We start from the raw sequence: 16,679 nt of genomic DNA, 5'->3' as shown, positions 1-16,679 counted from the left end.
AGAAAACATATTCACTTCTGTATTCTGTGTACCTATTTAAGTTGTATCCAAATTTAAAGTTGTTCATAACATATTAATTCAGCACCTTTTCTGAATGCTCCTTCCCATGTAGTCTTTATTTACAGGATCCTGTGCTGTTTGCCCCAGTATCATTCTGCCTCCTGCATGATGTTCTTTCACATTTTGGACTCAAATTCCCTTCTAACATGGTGGGAAAAGGAGTCAGCCATGCAAGAAATTAGAAGCAAACACTACACTATGTTACTGAATGCAAATCTGTTACCAGCACAAATCTACGTCCCTTTGGCAGGAGGGAAACCAACCTTGCACCAGCAGCAGAGTGTTTGCCGGCCTGTGGGTTAGAAACACGGTGTCACTGCAAATCCGGTTAGACAAGTGTGTGCCTGCCTCCCTGACCTCTTCCACTTGGCAGTCTTTTCTTTGCATTTTTGTCTGAGAGGCTGATGTGGGAGTGAACAATGGAAACCAAACTGCCCCTCCAGCCCTCAAGCTGGTCCCAGTACATCCTGGTGCACATGCATTGGCTGAGTGAGGTGAAGGAGAGATTTCATCACTGCGGCATACGGGTAAGTAGAGTCCAGTGCAATCAGCCGAGTATTTTTCACCAGCATGAAATGAAAATGCGGAGAACATTTGATGTAAAGGCTGTCTGTGGCTATGCAATGGGCAGGTGATCATACCTACTTTTGCTGCAGCAGAGAAGGCAGTGTAACAGCTCTCTGGAGTGAGTATCCCAGGAGAGCATCTATTTTCTTGGGGCTGGGGGCTCAGATGTAGCCCTGGGCCAGAGACAGTACATCCATGCAGGATTTCCAGCTTCTGTTTGAAAGTCTGGGTGACCTTCAGCGTTCCTGCTATGCCTGTGCAAGCAAAGCTCCCCACTCTGAACTTTCTTTGGTTCGCACACCACTAGTAAGAGGGAAGATGTTGTAGGTAAAGCATTGAGAAATGGGTGCAAAGGAGAAAGGGTCTGTGACTCTGTGTATTGGTTTTGTTGGCAAGGTTTTGGTAGCGGGGGGGGTTACAGGGGTGGCTTCTGTAAGAAGTTGCTGGAAGCTTCCCCTGTGTTCGAGAGAGAGCCAATACCAGCCGGCTCTAAGATGGACCTGCCGCCGGCCAAGGCCGAGCCCATCAGCGATAGTGGTAACGCCTCTGTGATAACATTTTTAAGAAGGAAAAAAAGTTGGGACAGGCAGATTCGGCAGCCGGAGAGAGGAGTGAGAACATGTAAGAGAAACAACTCTGCGGACACCAAGGTCAGTGAAGAAGGAGGGGAGGAGATGCTCCAGGCGCCGGAGCAGAGATTCCCCTGCGGCCTGTGGTGAAGACCATGGTGAGGCAGGCTGTCCCCCTGCAGCCCATGGAGGTCCACGGTGGAGCAGATATCCACCTGCAGCCCGTGGAGGACCCCACGCTGGAGCAGGTGGGTTTCCCGAAGGAGGCTGTGACCCTCTGGGAAGCCCGCGCTGGAGCAGGCTCCTGGCAGGACCTGCAGATCTGTGGAGAGAGGAGCCCACGGAGCAGGTTTTCTGGCAGGACTTGTGACCCCGTGGGGGACCCACGCTGGAGCAGTGTGCTCCTGAAGGACTGCACACCGTGGAAAGGACCCATGCTGGAGCAGTTCGTGAAGAACTGCAGCCCGTGGGAAGGACCCACGTTGGAGAAGTTCGTGGAGGACTGTCTCCCGTGGGTAGGACCCCACGTTGGAGCAGGGAAGAGCGTGATGAGTCCTCCCCCTGAGGAGGATGAAGCGGCAGAAAACAACGTGTGATGAACTGACCGTAAACCCCATTCCCTGTCCCCCTGTGCCGCTGGGGGGGTTGGTAGAGAATCCGGGAGTGAAGCTGTGCCCGGGAAGAAGGGAGGGGTGGAGGGAAGGTGTTCTGAGATTTGGTTTTATTTCTCATTACCCTACTCTGGTTGATTTGTAATAAAGTGAGTTAATTTCCCCAAGTTGAGTCTGTTTTGCCCGTGACGGTAAGCGATGAGTGATATCTCTCCTGTCCTTATCTCGACCCACAAGCTCTTTGTTATATTTTCTCTCCCCTGTCCAGCTGAGGAGGGGGAGTGATAGAACAGCTTTGGTGGGCACCTGGCAACCAGCCAGGGTCAACCCATCACACTCTGCCACCGAGTTCTTGTGCAATCTTGTGCAAATCATTTCTCACATCTGTGCATCCATTTCCAATCGGTGATGTGAAAATAGCAGTACTTCATCTCACCCATGCACTGTTGTCCTAAATTATAAAATCTTCCGAGGAAAAACTGCTTATTCCCAGGTTAATATACAGAGTCTAGCCCCACAGGGCACTTTTTCCCCTACCTGTTTCCTCATGTTGTGTCTGGGCTTTGCAATGACTGTCATGAGGGGTAAACCATGACATCTTTGTGTTACATGCATTTGTGTCCAGCCTCGAAACGTTATTTCATTCCCTGAGGTGTGTGCTGTTATCAGGCGAATGAAATGTCCCAGTCCCCTGGTAATTATTCATTAGGTAAGATTTAATGTGTGTGTGCGTGCAGGGCTGGCAGCTACAAGTGGATCCAACGGGAGAGGTCTGTGAGCCAAGCTTATGTCAGCTTTAGGGTAGGGATGGGTGAGTAACTGGAGTAAAAATAACAAAATGGTAAGATCAGTAGCAGTTTGCCCAAAACTTAACCCAAACCCTTTTCTTTTCATCCCATGGCCAAACTCACCTTTCAGATCAGAAGGCTGTGAGACTTGGGGTGGATTTGCACGCACAGTTAGAACAAATCACAGATCTGCACTGCAGCAAAGCAATGTTTGGGACCCAAATCCAGCTGCCACCTGTGACTGTTCTTTCTACCCATACTTCACTGAGGTCTGAAAGATGTATTTAGCTTGTTGTGTTTCTTACACACTTGTTCCCTGTTTGGTACCAGAATTACTGTTTTCCTGTTGAGAAGACTGCCTCTGCAATATTTCCTGGCTGAGTAAGGGTGGCAGCCTTAGTTGCACCAGTTTTGACCAGAGAGCATCTGGAAGTCCAGGTGAATATAGGCACAAGCTAAGGAAAAGCATGCAAACACACGGTGGACATTATACCAAAGAAATCGAGTGGAAAGATATTACTTGGCTGACAGTTAAGAGTGGGGGATTGATGAGACACAAAAATCTCAGACAAAACCCTGTTCCTCTGGGAGTTCAGGCCTAAGACTAGACTGGTTGATGTCCAGCTGTCCTAAGCTGCTTGATGTAAGAACTTGACACTGGTGGGATAGACTGGACTTCAAGGCTTATTTTAAAAGAGTCTGATACATTACAGGTGCGGAAGAGAGCTCCTTGGGAGTTGTGGGAAGCAAACCTTTTCTTGCAGGCTCCAGCGGCAGAGGCATTTGGAAGGGGAAGAGCACTGGTGACATTACAGCTCTCGGGGCTCTGGAAATTCTGCCTGTTTAGCTTTTCTTGGTTTCCACCATCTTCTGTTCTGTCTCTGTTGTTCACCCACATAATTACGTAAGATATTACCAGCTAAAACTGCATCTGCTGCCTTAATAGATGGCTCATTATCTAGGGAGGGAAACAGAAAGGGCAAAAGCTTTTATGTGCCAACAGCACATGTTGATGTTCATGTGCACTACAGGAGAAGGAAAGGGTGTAACTCGTCTGTCCTAATTTATGGCCAGATGGGCTGAAAGAGTCAAGGTGTAATGAAGGTCAGTGTGGCTGGGAATGGGGTAGAGGCAGTGCAAAGTTACTCTCTTGACAAAAAAGCAATTAATTCTCCAACAAAGTCCCTCTCTCGTGCAGCAGAACAGAGTGAAGCAGTTCTTGCTGTATTTAAAAGTACTCCCACAGCTTTGATCTTTTCCTCTCCTCTGGAAATGTAAGCTTGTAAAGAGGGTCTGGCCTCTTCTGGGATGATGTATTGGGCCATGTGGTGCTGGCCTTGCAAAGCAGCATAGGCAAGCCTGCTGTTCTCTGTACTGCGTCATTCTGGAAAAGTCTCCTAATATTCTGGTTACTGCAGTAATGGCAACACACTGCTGCAATGCCCGGGTACCCTGCCTGCTTGGAAATGCCATGACATCGCTCCTTCTCCTAACAATGTTTTTTTGTCCAGGTTTGGCCACACACAGGATAGTTAGCTATGAGTGAAAATGAAAAAGCAAATGATAGAGAACAAGTTCTTCTACCAAAACTCCATCTCCAAGGACCTTAAAATGTGGAAGTGTGTAACCACACTAGCTTGCAAGCAACCCTTTAGCCCTGCATACTCTTCAGTGTCAGATATATCCCATTCCAATCAGTATATTGTGGCAACCATCTGTAGACAGGTTTTTCTTTTACTGATGTTTAAAATAAACGCTTGTTTTGAACTCAGGACAGAGCTGTATTGGCTTCAGGTATCAGGCCTGGTTTCAGTAGAGCTCGTGGCAGATATGTACTGATCTAACCATATGGTGGTGGGTTTTGTGCTGCTACCAATGCTGGCAGGAGACCAAAATGTTGCTGTGGGCTTCCCCAGCCATAAAAATCCATGAAGTTTTGCAGCTGTAGTTTCATTTCGTTTCACTGTCTGACTAACCTTCTTCTTACTTGATTTTCTTTTATTTCCTCTATAGGTTTCCCGCACAGAAAGTCTAAGATTCCAAGTTGCATTTTGAGAAAGTTTTAAAATTAACTTCTTCATTTATGCGAGATGACCGTGGGTTTTGGTAATCAAATGTGCCGGGGGCGGGGGCAGAGGGAAAGAGAAGACTTCCCAGTAGGGGGTGAATGCTGATGACTTTAACAAAGTCACGGTGTAATATGCTGTTCTGCTGACTTCTGCCTTCCTTAATTACCTTCTGAATCCTGAGAAGCTGAACCGTGCCTCACCAGCTCATTATGTCCCCCGGGTTTGCTCTCCCCAACAAATAGGTGCTTTCTCTGCAGTCTCTGGAGGCTCTTTGTTGCTGCTCTGATACATCAGATGTGTTTGTTTTGCACATTGATGTTTGTGTTTTCCGCACTGCTTGTGTTTTCCAATTCCTTGGAGCAGTGAGGATGCTGCTGAATTGTCAGAATCGAGGTAGGATGCTGACTTGAGGTTACTGTCAATGGCCTCATTATGTTAACAAGGGATATTTTAAGAAACACAAAAGATGTGGCATTTACTTTCTTGGGAGAGGGAGGGGAGAGAGAGAGAATGTGTGTGGATGAATGAACTTACACTGCACGTCACCCCACTGTTCAGTTAGAAATGACTGACTGGCTCTCTCCACATTGTTTGCTAGCCAGAGCAGCGATGGCTTCTGATTTGTATTCCTGGGCCGCTCGCAGTGTGCTTGGCTCACCCATGCATGCAAGGCAATGCGACCCTTCTTCCTGAAGAGCTCCTCATCTCTGTCCTGGGGTGTCTGGGTACCTGAAATGGGCACAGCCTTAACAGGCACAGCAATGGGACGTGCAGCATCACAGCATCTTCGTGCAGATGTAAGTCAGGGCTGCTGTGGTCTTGTTCCCTCCTTCGAGCCAGCACTAGCATTGGTGGGGCTGGAAAGCGAGTCAGTCTGGGAAACTGAGCTGGGAGACAAGTAATGCTATGAGAAAAAAGTAATTCATTCCCTATACACTTGCCTTCTGGAGGAAGACCGCTAGGTGTGGCCGGGCTAAGGAGAAGATGGCACCCTAGTCTGCTCTGCTCAGATGGGCTCTCTCCCTCCAGATATTCTTGAGGGAGAATATCAAAGAGGAGGATATTGCCTACAAATCTTCTACCTTAAATGAAATGGAGACCTGTGCACAGCCCACACCTCTGAATCAAACGGAGCAAGTTCATTCCCTTCCTCCCTGTTGTCAGGACGTTGGGAGGTAGTTGGCATAGCCCTTATCAAAGGAAATGTGGTCCTTTCCTTAAGCTTGTCTGCTCAGTGGTGTTGTGTAAACACAGGTCGATAAGGTGGCACAAATCCTATCCTATGACCAGTATTCAGCAGCAAATGAAGCACCCGTAAGTTTAGCATAGTATCATTTCATGCATTTACAATTAAAGACTTAGATAAAATTAATTACTTTCAAGATGACTCTTTACAATTGTCTCCTTATAATGGAGTTTGTAACCAGTCCGGTGCAGCTTTGCCACTAGGAGAAATCGCAGACAATTTAACAGTTGGATAGAAAAGGTTTATTTAACAGGTCTTGTGCTTCTTCTCTTACATTTCCCTTAAGAGAAAAATAACTCCGTAGCAAAGAGCACATGCAACACTGATAGTGAATTCGATAGAGAATTGTCTACAACTGGGGGTTTTACTGTATTTTTGTTACTCCAAGCATAAATATTTTAGGCACCCTGTTCTTCCAAATCCCCTGAGTAGATGAAATTACAATATTACAACAGAAAAGAGCCGTACATGCTGGATGGAGTGACCAGATTCCAGTACCTATCTCTGACAGCTTTTTTTCCATACAAAATGCTGAGGGAAGGAGAATCTAAATTCTACCACAAAACATCAGCTGTGTATTTATTTATTTGTTACTCTGCCTTATGCGCAGCTGAAAGACCAACAGGGTCCAACAAAAGTGCTGGCTCCTCAACTGATGGAGGGACTGCAAAGCAAAACCCAGCATGCCGCAAGGAACAGGACATAAAGAGAGTTGGGTGAGATTTCCCTGGAGGAGATGCCACTGCCTGAGGAAGGGCCCTTTGACTCCTCCTCAGGCAAAGCCCTGATGTTAGTATGAGAAGAAATGGACAGGCTCTCTGGTCTGCTATCACCTGTATACCTCGACCACAGCTTGGCCAGGATGGCTACATGAATTTTATGGTTGTGCCTGGCCTTACAATATATGGACCAGGAAGCATTATCTTTAGAGGTACGTGCTAATTTATCCCACATGGGACAATCATTTCTGGTTTTCTTTCCCAAGGCAACATGCAGGGAAGTTGATTAGTATTCACTGTAACACTGCTCACTCTGCTCTTGGAGGTTAAAGCACAAGCAATAAAAAGCCCTTAGCTACACCCTCCAAAAACAACAACAAAATGCCAAGATTTCAGGGTGGGGTTGTTTTTGTGGCCCGTTTCTGAATTTTAAGGCTTCCTACTGCCCCCATTTTTCAGTCCTGTGAACTAGGAACCAGTGCTTTCACTTTTAATATTAACTCTTGAGAGTCTTAGATATTGCTCTGACTCCCAAGAAGATGGGCTTCCTGGAAAACACCCTATATCACAAGATCTATGGTAGAAGCCTTGTTTAAGCTATTGAATTGTAATCCAAAAAAACCACAGGAGTTAGGTGGGAAAAGTGCAACTGCCCCTCAATCCTTTCCCATTTTCTAACAAGCTCTCATTTGGTCCCTAGTTACAAGATCACAAAGCAGTTGCCTTCTCATGTCTGGAATATCAGCAAACCCTCCTCCACAAAACTGAAAATATTTTTAATAATAAAATGAGGGGTGAGATTTTTCAAGCTTGGCTGGGGGAACAGAACAACTCATCCCCCTACGATGAAAAAGGAGTGGATCTCTACATCGCCCGGGCAGCCCTGCTTGCGACATCATAGCTGGAACTTCTCAGTCTGTCACGTGCCAAGAAGTGACAGCAGCGGAGGACCTCTGTTGTGAATGCTGGCCATGCACAGATAGAAAAGGATCTGTTTCAAAAACAAAGACCTCCTGAGCTGTACTTCTGTGGGTGTCTGACTGCAGTTTTGTTTAAATGTAAGTCAATCACCTTAGTTAACAGCTCTACCCAAGAGGCAGCTGTAGGACTGATCCATAATAGGACTTCATAATGCATTGGAAGCATTGTTTTACTGCAGGTTTTATTACACATGGAGTATTCGCATCACATCGGCTTCCCATGGCATGAGGTGTTTATCTCCTGGGTGAGGATTAGCACAGTGCTGTACCGTGAAGTCTAGCATAGCTGAGTAAGTGGTTTAGTGTAATCCTCCTGAGAAGGATTGCTGTCCTGAAGGGATTCTTGAGAAGGCTCTATGCCTGTACCAGGCTTTTAGATGACTTACTTTCAGTCAGGTTTTCAAGGGGGCTTTTTGGAGTTTGTGCAGCTTTTCTGTGATGCAGTCTGTCTCCAAGACATCTGGGCAGTGGTTGGGTCAGCAAAAACCATCACAGAGCTTAAAGACAATTGGTGTTGCTGCGTGAAGAAGACCCCACTGACTCATCAGATGATCAAAGTATGACTGCCAAATGGGCACACCAGGACAGAATTCAAACAGGGTCCTGCCTGGACAGTTGTGTTTGCTGTTGATGTCTGGCATATATAGATGTTGATCCTCAACATACTATTGTTTTGCATTAAGACACTTTTGGAACAGCAAATCATGCTCAGCACTGCTCCAGGAGTGCTCTGCAGCAGCCGGATAAGAGTGCTGCCACTGCACAGTCCAGGCACTTGGAAATCTGTTTCCTAGTGTTTAGAATAAAGAGCAAACAGGAGCTCCTCAAAGTCACAGCAATTTGCATCCTATATCCTCTCTTCTTATTGTGTTATTAGCCACTTGGTGAAATTTTCTGGTCTGGGTTATGTAGGAAATTTGGTCCCAGTTCACACATCTCAAGTGCAGAAGAGACCTTTGGATTAAAGTTACTAAACAAAGTTTTCCAACAGGAAAAGAAATCAAGCAATACCACTCTGTGTTAGAGTGACATTTCTAGACTAAGAAGGTCATACACAATGACAAAAGAGAACGTCCTACACGATAACAAAACAGAAATTATGGTAGCTACAACAGAAGCCTTGATGGTGAGGGAGCTTTTAAGCAGTCCAGATATAAAGCATATCCTTGGGGGCCTGGCAAGGATGCAAACTTCTCTCCCACACAACCTCAGTCACTCTTGAAAAGCCAAGTTCTGCAATTTTAAAAGGCAAAAATATTATAGCAACAGTGACAACAAACATGAAAAGCAGATGTTAAGTGATTACTAATGATCTTATCAATGTGTTGTATAATTGGGAGGGAGAGGAGGGAGAAAGAAGCACTCAACATTCTCAGGTTTATTTTTTAATTATTCAACGATTATTGATGGGACTAAAGCAAACTAACACCAGGGTTTTGCAGAGACGTTTCAACTTTGTAATGGAGAAGGCATTGTGGTGTTTGGGGGAGGAGGGCAAATGGACTCCTGCAGTACAAAATAAGCCAAAGTAAGAATCAAATACCAAGATCCGTGGAAGGATAGGGCTTTTGCCTGGAAAGCTAATTGTAGCTTGCTTTTTCAGAACCAGAATGCCTGGAGACACCTACAACAGATTGAAATGTGTATTGGTGGGCATCCCAGCGTGTTACCCATGGGGATGTCTCACACCCACGCTGTCCCGCTAGCGGTGCTCCGGTGCAGGCACTTGCCGTGTGCTTTGCTGGGGCAAGCAGAGCTGTGACAACCTTGTGAACATGTTGCAGAAGCTGCATACGTTTAGCTCTCCAGTTCAGAAATAACCCAGAGAGATGATCAGACAACTGGGAGACATAATTGCTCTGGCAGCCCAGCTGGGCCACAGGATTTTGTGGGCAACAGAGCTGCAGCAGGGAAATCGGAGCAGTTGGTGCTTCCCCTGTGCAAAACAACCAGGGCACAAATCCCAGCTCTGTGTGTGTAGCACTCCTTTCGCTACTGGATCAAGCTGTAAAAAGCACTAGGTCTGGTCAGTTATTTAACTGTCAGTCATGAACTTTATCCTTGACCTTTCTGAAAAACTCGGTATTTTACTGTTGCATTGAGAACCATGAAAAATGCAGGTCCCCTTTTCTCACAGCATTGCAAGTCTCCCTGTGGATCATCTTGTCAAATAATTTAACCCTGCTCCCAAGCATTAAGATTTTCAGGCCTTTTCCCCATTGACTCTGTTCTTTGGCAGTCTTAGAAGTGAAAAAGGGGTCATTTTTTCATGAAAATTTGAAGATTCGCAAAGGTCCCTAGAGTCAAATAGCAAGAGAATCACTCACTCACTGGGAAAGCCACATGCAGCAACTAGATGCACATATTTATGCAGCAATTTAAGTAATTTCTTAGAAATTGGGTTGCTTTGATATGTTGTCTGTGCTCTTCTAGGTCTGGCTGGTTTTCTTCTGTTGTTAAGAACAAAACACACCTTATTTTCTGCAGAAAACAAAGGCTTGTTTGGGATCATTACAGCTGGTGTTGCGTCCAGGCTGCTGATTGCCGTTTCCTTTGGAGATGAAGCTGGTTTGGAAGGGTCCCCCCGCCCTGAGCCCTGCTCTCGTCCTGCCCGCCCGCTGCTGCACGCTGTCCCCCTCCTGCGCAGGGCAGCCGTGGGTGGCCCACGCTGTGTCCCCAACCACTGAAATCACTGGAGGGGTTTTTTAGGAGGTTACAAACAGCGGTTTAACCTGGGTTCACAGAGCATCCCAGTGAAAGAAATAACCTAGCAAGTCAAACGAGATCATTTTCTGCTAGATTAATGAGCTGAAGCAGGTCTTACGAGCCCTGAAGCCAACACAAAGGAGGCAATGGGAACTTCTCCCCGGAGCGGGGGTGAGGACAGGGACGAGCAGGGATGGGAGGAGGAAGAGCATTTCCCACTTTCGGTCGCAGCCTCTCCACCACGACGTGTCATTTCACCCTCTGTTGTGCCGTTGGCGCTGAAAATAGCCCTGCTAAAAAACACAGGCCGCGGTTTGGGTTTGGATGGATTTTTGCGTGCACAAACCTGGGTCAGCCCCAGAGCACAGTCCCACCACCACTTACACTGGCCCCAGCAGAGGAAGTGATTTGGGGATGAGGGAGGCAAAGGGGGAGGGAGTGAGCTGGCAAGGGGGCTGCTGAGCTGCCGGGCGTGGGAGGGGGATTCCTCAAACCCCCTATCAGTCAATCGTGACATCAGCTGTGTCGTATAGACCACTTTCCTGCCGCAGAAGCGTGCAGCCCGCCCGGCCGCGCTCTCGCCGGGGCCGTGCGTGGTTTCTCTCCGAAGCCGCAGGGTCTGACGCGGTGGGTGCACTCTCCTGGCCCAGTCGCGCTGCTCCAGCCCCGCTGCGGGATGCTGCGTTCGTTCGGGAGCCTTCGGCGCGGGCTGTCTGACGGATCTCCCCTGCCGTTGCCGTGACAAAGACGACGTAGGCGCTGATGTGAGCCGGGCTGCAAAACCCAGCGTGTGACTTCCTCTGGAAAGTGGAGGCAATCGCCTCCTCCTCCACCTCTGGTGACAAGTGCGGGGACCTGAGCCAGCCTTCCTCCCCGCGCACGAAGACAGCATGACTTTTGGGACCGGTGGTAGGGTCTCCTTCAGCCGATTAAGCCAACACTTTCTGGAGGTTGTGCTTTAGTCAGACTCCAGCCATAAGGCTTGAGTGGAAACAGTGGGTGATGCATTAAAGCCTACACCTTACAGGAGGTCAGACTAAATAGTCCACTGGCCTTCAACTCTAACATGGGAGGAAGTTCAGTTTTCATTTCACTGCTAGTTGCCATAATGGACTGTCCCCAAAATGTTTCTATCACAGTCCTCATGGCAATCCAGGCCTTGATGCAACTGAACTTTGAAGAGATTTGGCCCTACTTGTACTGTGGCTTATCTTGCTATTAAAAGTAATTTTAATTTCTAATTTGTGAATCTTGTTACTGCTACCAGCCCCTGGTCCTTTATACATCAATGCAATAGCTGAACGTGTTTAGCTTTGCCTCATGCCTGTGAGAGAGTGGAGTCTTTTCAACCCCGTTGATAGCTTGGGAAATGGAGGCACAGGCAGACCATTTTAGAAATAAGTTGGGCATTAACTAAAGCCCTGGGTTTACATCCCTGCTTGACCACAGACATGCTTTGTCACCTCACTTACATGTGTGTGTTTGGTTTTTAATCTGCTCTTAAGTGACTGCATATGGTTTAAGGTACCAGACTCAGTTCACTGAGTTAATCTAAGGACCTGGGATCCCAGACAGTTTTTAGTGGTATATGGGCACTTCGGACAAAGCATCAGATACTTTTTTGTGTTCTTAGGGGAAAAAATTGAAACCAAACTTTCTCAGGAAATTTGTGGCCCAAGCAGGAGAGAGGACCCAGGTTTTCTGAGCTCCAACCATTTCACCTTTCTTCCCCACCCCCAAAGCCTGTCTGAGAACATGTGCTAGGAAGGATGCCTGTTTAGATACAGTGCAGACCTTTATTCTTCTCTCCTCGCAAGTGTAAACTTCTAGGAGGTCATATATGTTTGGCAGGATCATTTAATATACCCACTTTGTGTACGTAGACAAAACGTCAGGATCAGGACTGAATGTGTGGATATGAGGAGAGAAATCCCATCTGTGCAGTGGAGCAGGAGCTCGGTTTTGGTTAGGATTTCTGCCCACCAGCTGGTCCGGAAAACTATGTAACGTAGCAAGCCAAGTAATCCCGTTTTGAGTAATAGGTAAATTGATTTACAACCGTCTCTTAAGGCAAAGAAGATATACACTATGTGTCCTCTTTTAACTGTACTTCTTTTAAGAGTGCAATCAGCAAGCTATTAATTAGCTGGTTAGCTTAACAGCCTTAGAGGAGGCTGTGCCTGTTTTCCTTCTCCCCAGACCACACATCCCACTTCTGGGAACTGCTGAGGTCTCGTGTCAGGAAGAGACAAGAAGGTAAGGTGAAAAAGAGTAAGGTCAACCAAGCTCCACTTCCCCACGAACAGACATCTTAAGTAATGAAGACAAAACCCCAGGGAAGGGAGGACTCCATGAGAGAGGGGCAACAGGTGGAGGAAACGTGAAACACATCCCAGCAAATCCATTATGGACAAGTATTAACACCTCATCTGCCGCACATGACATCGTATCACTGTTCCAGCTGCTGAGGCTTTGGACCGTCTTGTGAAACTTGTTCGAAACCCTGGAGGAGGATTTCGCTCCTAAAGCTCTCCAACCTGTTTCAGCAGGGGTTTGTGGGCAGCTAGCAATTACTGGCAGGACAAGGCTGATGACCTAATGCCTGTGCTGGCTTGAAGGAGACAAGCTGAGGTTGTGACTTAGGCCTCTTTTTAGGAACTATTAGCAAGGGGGAGCCCGTTTGCCTTTTTCCCTGTAAAATACAAAGCAAAGATGCAAACCAAGGCACACATACACACACGTGGGTGATTGACTTGTTTGGCTCTTGGTGGCTTAGCCTGGGCACCTGCTTGCATAGCTGTGACACCAGAGGTGCTTTTGGGATTTCACGTACTGCAAAGACACGTCATGTACTGGGTGGCATCCTCAAAAATCCCCGTGATAAGCAGAGAAAATGCAAAGCTAGAGAGCAGGTGGTGTTGGAAATGAAGAGGCCGATGGAAAGGGAAGGGGGAAGGGAAGAGCTTTTGGATGCCATTCAGGATGGCTGGATAGAGACACCATGGGAGTATTTCAGAAGAGGGAGAACAGAGCTGGTGGGAGACCGGTAATGCTGTGACAGGAAGCCAGTGCCGTTTGTGAGCTTGGGGAAGGAAGTATAAGGGGTGTAAGGTCTTGAGCCCAGTGCTTTTTCCTTGCGGAAGAGAGTTTCCCTTCCTTAGTGGTACAACACCCTCCTTCCCACCCAGTCCCCAGACTTTAGGCAGTGCCTGTGCAACCGAGTGATTTTTGCAGGGACAATTATAGATGGTCTCTTCTGATAATGTGCAAAGCAAGAACAAGGCATGTCCTAAAGGTAAGGAGCTGGCTGGCCACGTTGGGGTTTCACATCTCCTGTGAACCCAAACGCTTCGTGTTGAAATGAAAGGGGAGCTCACAGGTGGGTTGCTGCAGGAGAGGGGAGAGAGGAATCACCTGTGTCCTGCTCTGGGAGGGAAGGGTCTGGGTAAGGCCACGAGCGCCGAGCACGGGTAGTTAGTTAGCAGAGCGGTGTGATGCTCCGTACCGCCTGCCGTGAAGTCAGAAAACCCCAGAGGATTGCCAGCTGCTGGGAAACGTGCTCGCAGTAACACTGGAGTCAGCCAGCTTGTGAATAAAATCATCAGCTAATCATCCTTCACTGACAGAACTCGGTGTGCATATCGTTGGGAGATTCCTGTTTTCATAGATCATCTCAGTTGCTTAATCACGTTTGATTTCCTGGGCTGAAGTGCAACTTAATTTCCTAGAATATGTGCCAGACTATATTCTGCAGGTAGCTATTCTTGATGTGCTTTGCTTCCTTGATTTCTTCTGATGGGATGCTTTAGAGTAGGGATAAAGAGAAAACAGATTCCATTCCATTGACATCTGGTTTTGTTTTTAAACGGCAACAAATTTAATGGCAATCTAATTTAAATTTGCTTGTTATGGAAAAATTTAAAAAATATTGGGAAAATTAAATATTTTGTTTTAATAACTGGAAACATGAAGAGATCAATCACATTAAAAATATATCAATGCAGGACAAAAGTTTTAAAGTTAAGAGAAAATTGATCTAAATGAGAATGTTGAAAATTAACACTTAAACTTCACTGATACTGACACATTCTTTCTTTTGGGATTTTTTTTTCCCTACAAAAAATAATTTGGCAGGTTTCAAAGTAAGTATTCTCCCTTATTTAAGAAAGTCAGGCTGAGAGGGGTGGAGAGACCTTGAATCGGTGGCAGTTCTTCATTCCAGTTTCACTGTTGGCCCCTGCATCCCTACCCTGGATTGAACCAAAATCCCAATTATTTGTACTGGAGATTCTTGCTGGAGGCAGATCAGGATTTATCTTTCCCAGCAGGAACCTATTCCAAAATTACATTGAAACCTGAGGAGAGGAAACAATCTCTGGTTTCAGCAATGGTCTCCCTTTGCAGGGCAGAGAGAGGAGGTAATGAGCAAAGGCACTCAGCCAAGGCTCTGAAATGGGCTTGTGTAGGTGAGGGAAGGGCGCCTTTGTGTCTCAAACGGACTTGAGCTCCTCTGAAAATCTGTTTGCATCCTTCAATGGGAGCTGCCAGCTGCTGAAGTCATTGAAAAGCCATCCTAAGGTGCTAAAACTGCATTTTCACATCTCTAATAGAAGAAGTGACTATTTTTCACACATGCTGATTTCGCATGATGAACAAAGCCATGGATTGGGAACAAACCCAAATCACCTGGGTTTCTGTAGTGGGGGGGGGGGTCCTTATATCAGCATGTTTGTCACAGGACAGAGCAGGGCATGAGCAGTGAAGCCTCTTGGGGTCTGGGTGAAAAATAGCAGTTAAAGGGTTTGTCATGCCCTCTTTGACAGCAGTCGCCTTGTCAGGGCTTGTGTGTCGGATGGAGAACAAGGGGTTGACGGCTAGGCTTGAAGCCTAAGGAGACAGAACAGCTGAAGGGCAAGGGCTGGCTTACAAACAAGCCTCTGAATGCACCCGAAGAGGAAACGTGTCCTCTCTCTCTCTCTAGCCAAGCGGGCTCCTTGCTTTAACAGCCCCATGCAGCAGCAGCTCAGCCAGAGCCTCTCACCCTCAGAGAGGGTCCATCCGTGGCTGCTCAAGATGCTTCCAGGTCTGCGCAGACAAGGCACTGAGCAGTCTTGGTCCCCTCTGCAAGCTGTGCTCCAGAGGCAAGAGGGGAATCTCTCGGGCAGAGAACCAAGCAGTACAGCGCCTGTGCCATGACATGGACGTCACCGCTTGCTGGAGATTTGCAATGTGATATTCCCTGGGGCTGGACAGCAGCACGGGCGATGGATCCATGACTCGTTCTCTGTGTTATAGCTTCTGTGCCTGTTGCACCTTCACTTCTCTCGTCCTTTTCCTCCCCATCCATAAAGCTCGACCCTGTAGATGTGGGTGCCTCAACTTTGTCTACTGCCACAACAGTATGAGCATGGGGAGCAAGTCAGATCCTTCATGCTAGTACAAGCAGAAGCCCCGTTCTTCTGGGTCTATGTGATTCAGCTGGTGATGTGTCCCCCAGCTGTGCAGAGCAAGAGAAAGAGCAGCTAAGTCAATCTCTGGTGAGCCGAGATTAACTTAGAATACTCTGCCTCCTCATAGCAATACTGGAAAGAAAACATTTAATTTAAGAAAATGTCCACCATCTAAATAACAGCTGCTCTGGGCTAGTTTAATTTGTGTTGTAGCTGTGTGTTTATTTAACATATGACTTAATGCTACAGCATTCACTGCACATGGGTATTGCCACAGCAACAGCAGTAGCACATGCCACATTTTCTGCCTTTTGAAATGCAAAGCTTCTCTCACAGAAGCTCACACATGCCCTGGCTGATGGCAACCACATCCTTTTGCACGATGATTTAAAAATAACACTTGCACACCCAGAGCGGGCTCAGCAACAAAACATGCTTTCCCCTGTTCCTGCGGGTTCCTGAGAGAACAGCCAGATGTTTTTAGACGATGTTAGGGATGTCCCAGGGAAAGGAGCCGTGGAAGGGGTAGCAGAGGTGGGGCTGATCACAGGAGGTAGAGGGACAAATGACTAAGCAGCTATCAATTTTTGGAGGCAGATCCAGTATCAATTTATTATTGCACATTTGATTGTCTGCTGCAGATTTCTGTGTCATCATTCTGGTGCTAAGTGATTGTATCTTCACTAACTAAAAAAAGACGGCAAAAGGTTATGCTGATTTGAAACCTGACTCAATGTTTTTAAGGCCTGACCAAAGTCAGAAGAGACAAAAGATGGTTACCTGCATCTGAATCACATATTGGCGTGGTTATAACAGGCAGGGCTCTTCTCTTGTGGGGGATGCTTGGGGCCATCTATAATTTCAGACATTGGTGACTTGATCTGCCTCTTTCAATCATAATGGTAGAAAATTGG

General features: G+C 46.9%; 1 protein-coding gene across 15 annotated transcripts in view; it reads left to right on the top strand.

Moving 5' to 3' along the window:
* LOC115348056 overlaps positions 1-16,679 on the top strand; it is a 96,690-nt gene that overhangs the window by 53,945 nt on the left and 26,066 nt on the right. For 2 of the 15 annotated variants that reach the window (XM_041127268.1, XM_041127265.1), the window contains exons 5-6: positions 504-601; positions 2,926-9,364. The exons of 1 other annotated variant lie outside the window; for it this stretch is intronic. The gene's annotated coding sequence lies outside the window, so the exon portion shown is untranslated. Of the gene's footprint in view, positions 1-112; positions 602-2,925; positions 9,365-10,042; positions 14,366-16,679 lie in introns of those variants that run through there. 12 more of the 15 variants (XM_041127263.1, XM_041127259.1, XM_041127267.1 and 9 more) reach the window with 11 other exon arrangements.

This window comes from Aquila chrysaetos, chromosome 11, assembly GCF_900496995.4.
Source record: "Aquila chrysaetos chrysaetos chromosome 11, bAquChr1.4, whole genome shotgun sequence".
Lineage (NCBI taxonomy): Eukaryota > Metazoa > Chordata > Aves > Accipitriformes > Accipitridae > Aquila > Aquila chrysaetos.
This window is presented reverse-complemented; position numbering and strand designations above follow the sequence as displayed.